Below are 5,073 nucleotides of genomic sequence, written 5' to 3'. Positions count from 1 at the left end.
CGCAGCGTTGTTGTTGTTAGCCTATCAAAAGATGGCCCATACCCACACTGGGGGATCGGTCAAGAATCGGGTGGCTATTCACCTGTACTCAGGTAATTAAAATGACAAGCATGCGGGAAAATAACACAGGATGAGTCTTCCTCATGAACAGAAAAGGGATAAATGTTTTTATTTCAGAATTAGTAGTAGTAGTAGTAGTAGTAATAATAATAATAATAATAATAATAATAATAATAATAATAATAATAATAATAATAATAATAATAATAATAATAATAATAATAATAACATAAAGAGAGGGACTCAAACAGAATTATTAAGCCAAAATGTAATAACTGACAGAAAAGAATATTTTCTGACACTTAGCATGGCAGTCGGTGAGATTATAGCAGGAAATTCAGAACAGCGGTACAAACAGATCTGTGGCTGAACCCAAATGTGGTGGCACCAAATGATAGAAAGAGCGGGCTGCTTAAACTAAGGTCAAGGGGCCGCAAGAGCTCCTCCAGCAACCTTCTTCTCAAAGAGGTGTATCGGGGACAAAGGAGCAAAAAATGCTCAATAGATTCAGGCTCACGGCAAAATGCACAAGGGGGAGAGAGCGCCGAACCCGACCTGTGTAAATAGAAATTTAGAGGACGGATACGGCACCGCAGCCTCGTCAGAGATACTTCAAGCTACCGAGATTGACAAACTTGCCTGTTCCAAGAATATCTGAGGTGCTGATAATCCGCCGATGTTACAAGTGTTGTGTCATTCTTGCAACACGGGGCCGCTTAGAGAAGCCTTTGCGAGCGTATCAGCAATCTCATTAACTCTCACACTTCTGTGATCGGGAACCCATACTAAATGAACAAGACTGAAATGTGGAGGAAGCAGGGACAAGAATGTGTTGAAAATGGGACCGTCAAGTGCAGCGGGTCCCCCATGTCTGATTCGTCTTCTTCTCCGCGTACCCAGCCCAAATCAAAGAAGCAGCAGCTTGGCACCAAGCCCAAGGATACCATTTTGGAGCAGGCAGTTGCTGCTGCTAGGCTTTCGCAACCATAGCGTCGTTGCGAGTTCTACAGTGGAACTGTTGCTCTATTCTTTCAGCTTCCACAGATTTACACTGCATTTCTACCCAGCTTAATTCGGATGTCATCATTCTCCAAGAAACTTGAATTTCAACCGACAAACCTTTTCTCCTTAAAAATTACCGTTCACTTCGCCTAGATCGCCAGTCAAGAGGAGGGGGTTAACTAACTTTAGTCTCTTCAAAATTTTGCCACAGGGCTTTGGTATCTTTTCAACAAATGTCTCCTGACTGTGAAATTTTGGCATTAGACTTAGCACTTCGTGGGTGCTCTCCATTTTTCATTGCAAATTAATATTTCCCCAATGGAGTACAGGATATTAGACCTCTGGGCTTGTTACTAAGTGTAAAAACCCAGTGCTCGTGGCTGGCGACTTCAATTCTCACCATGTGCCGTCGGGTTTTAGAAATAATACATGCGGCAAGCGCCTTTGGGACTGGGTTTCTGAACACAACCTGATGTGCTTAAATTCAGGATCGGCCACTTATCTTCGCTCACACACTCAATCTGTTTTAGATCTCACGTTCATTAGTCCTGGAATTGGCGTAACGAATTGGTCGACTGTTGATAGTGGCACCTCAAGTGACCATATACCTATTCATTTTGATATCATATGTCTTTGATATCATATGTATTTTGATATCAAATGTGACTCAGAACACTTCGATTACCTTTCAAAGTCGGGCAACCGCCGTGCACTATTCGGCTTTCTACGGTCTAGAAAACAGCTCATGTCTTCTCATAATTTACAATCATTAATTATGTCACCTAAAGAAGCTATCCACGTGGTTAAAATTGCCTAGGGCCAGCAAAAATTGTTCTCGTCTTTACTACCTTCGCGCCCAATGTTGTTTGCGCCAGTGGTACCAAATGATAATGCCTCACAAGTCACTCTATGAGGGCTTTCACAAGTTTTCCAGAGATTGCCAGCTGCTGCTCCTGGTCCTGATGGTGTCACTACAAAGATGCTCAAGATTCTGTTTGAAGAGACTCGAGCCCGACTCCTTATATCTTATAAACTACTCTCTCAAACATGCTTGGATACCTCCTGAGTGAAAGCTGGTCAAGGGGATCCCTTTACTTAAAAATCAGGGTGGAGCCACTGCGGCAGTTTTTATTTGCCGGTCGTAGTTTGAAGCCCCCATATGCTAACCTACGCGAGGTGGCCACTGGGTGTAGCGAATATAAACCCTCCACTACGGCATGTTTCTTCTTTCACTACCTCCGATATCCCTTCAATTACGGCGCGGTTCAGGTGTCCACCGATATGTGAGACAGATACTGCGCCATTTCCTCTCCCCAAAAACCAATTTTAATTTTTTTTTCTTACCCGCCGAAGTGGCTCAGTGGTTGGGGCACTCGGCTACTGATCCGGAGTTCCCGGGTTCGAACTCGACCGCGGCGGCTGCGTTTTTATGGAGGCAAAACGCTAAACCGCCCGTGTGCTGTGCGATGTCAGCGCACTTTAAAGATCCCTAGGTGGTGGAAATTATTCCGGAGCCCTCCACTACGGCACCTCTTTCTTCTTTCACCCCCTCCTTTATCCCTTCCCTTACGGCGTGGTTCAGGTGTCCAACGATATATGAGACAGATACTGCGCCATTTCCCTTCACCAAAAACCAATTATTATATTTTTCGATACTGCATTTAACAGCGGAAATAAATGATTGCAGGCAGAATGCGGAAACCAAACGAAAGAGGTGAGGCAACAAAAATATTGTGCGACTACAAAAAGAAAAATAGTGTCCCTGCCCGTGCCACTAAGTTTAACAGGCTGGATGTGAGGGAACAGGAAGAGAGGATGGGGGAGAGGTAATATGCACAAACTGCTTACACAATACCGTTTCGATGGAGGCGAAACGTTAAGGCGTCCGTGTGCTGTGCGATGTCAGCGCACATTAAAGATCCCCAGGTGGTCGAAATTATTCCGGAGCCCTCCACTACGGCACCTCTTTTTTTCTCTTAGTCCCTTTTATCCATTCATTTACGGCGGGATTCAGGTGTCCGCCGATATATGCGACAGATTTTGCGCCATTTCCTTCCCCCCCCCCCCCAAAAAAAAAACAATTTTCAAGTATCAATTTCTGTGTGCTGTGCGATGTCGGTGGTGGTGAAAAGCATTTATTTGCCTATATTTACAGAGAGGTGCTCGGGGAGAAGCGCCTATAGTGGGTCTCGCTCATTCCGGAATCCCTTTGGTCCAGACCACTGCACAGTTCCGCCGAACTATAGAGCCTGTTGGGCCGATAGTTCCTGGCAGCCGAGCAGGGCCGCCTTTCTGTCCTCTCGGGTACGGGAAATGGTGATAGGGGGCAGATAAGTGTTTTTCCTGCATGCCCAAACGATGTGAAAGGTGCCGGCCACCTCCCCACAGATTGAGCACCGGCCGTCAAAATAAGAATCAGTGCTTGAGAACCGCCAGGCACAGCAGGGTGTTTGTAAACAGCCTAGAAGAGAATTCGTTCATCAGCTCTGCCCAGTCCCTTCATAGGAACCGGTGTTCGGCACGATACTACTCAGTAATATCTGTAAAAGAAAGAAGAGGGCTGTGATCTGGGTTAAGGTCCTACCAAGGAACGCCTGGTGCCCGGTAAATGCGCGGGCTGCCTCATGGGCGGCTTCGTTACCTGGCATGCCTTGGTTGCCGGGGTCCCATATGATTGAGCGATGAGCTGGATCGCAGTCGCGAGTACTGTGGCGAAGAATTTGGTGAACAAGTGGTGCGGTGTCGGCGCACAGGTGGTTGAAATTATTCCGGAGACCTCCACTACGGCACCTCTTTCTTCTTTCACTCCCTCCTTTATCCCTTCCCTTATGGCGTTGTTCGGGTGTCCGCCGAGATATGTGATATATATCTCGGGCGGAAATTGGAAAATTGGTTTTTGGGGAAAGGAAATGGCGCAGTTATTGTTTCACATACACCCGAACCGCGCCGTAAGGGAAGGGATAAAGGAGGGAGTGAAAGAAGAAAGGAAGAAAGATGTGCACCAGTGGAGGGCTCCGGAATAATTTCGACGACATAATTTCGAGCCAAATGCTGAGCAGTGAGAGGACCGGCAGCCAGCTCAAGGTCCAAAGAGACCTAGTGAGCCACGCATGCTGGATGGCCAGGGACAGTGGTGCCTTGGAAACAAGGGGCGCCAACAACGCTCAGCCTGGAAGACATCGGCAATCTTCGGGCAAGCAGCAAGACTCCTTTATTAGAGCAATAAAGTTTATTCACTCAATCACTCGACGACATGGGGATACTTAACGTGCACTGAAATCGCAGAGCACACGGGCGCTTTTGCATTTCGCCTCCATCGAAACGCGGCCGCCGCGGTTGAGTTCGAATCCGGGTACTCCGGCTCAGCAGCCGAGCGCCCTCACTACTGAGCCACCGCGGCGGGTTCGGGCGGAACCAGGGGCGCCCGAGCAATTGCTCGTTTCGTTCGGAGCCGGCCCCTAACGAAAACGATCCTTCGACGGTTCTCTCCAGTTAGAAGTCGTCGCTGTCTTCGCTTTGTTCCGTCTCCGAGTCACTGAGCTCCTGCGGCCGTGTTCCACGGGTTCTCGGATAGACGCGTAGGAGTCGTCTGTGGCATACCTGTGTTCTTTGTGGGCGAAATTAGATAACTGTCTACCATGTGAAAGCAAAACACACACACACACACCAAGGTGGGCACACACAATGCGCAATTTTGTTGGCAGAAATACGGTACCTTGTGGGCAAAGGTACCAGCGACAAAACTACTCCCGTGATAGCCGTCTGGAAACGAACAAATGTAGTTAGCGACCAAGTCACAGAATATGGCATTTCTGACCACATACAGGTTCTCGTTCAGTGATCAGGCCAAGGACTCCATTCTTCATCTCCGCTATATGATGCCCGACCAGGCGAACCTTCATCGAGGTGGAGCAACATGATCTGCGCCAGTCGGCGGCGACCGAATCAGTATCCGCCTCGGCCTCTGTAGCAACGGCGCCGACACACGCCTTCGAGCAATGTGCACATGTA

This window comes from Amblyomma americanum, chromosome 10, assembly GCF_052857255.1.
Source record: "Amblyomma americanum isolate KBUSLIRL-KWMA chromosome 10, ASM5285725v1, whole genome shotgun sequence".
NCBI classification, from domain to species: Eukaryota; Metazoa; Arthropoda; class Arachnida; order Ixodida; family Ixodidae; genus Amblyomma; species Amblyomma americanum.
Note: the sequence above shows the minus strand (reverse complement) of the source record.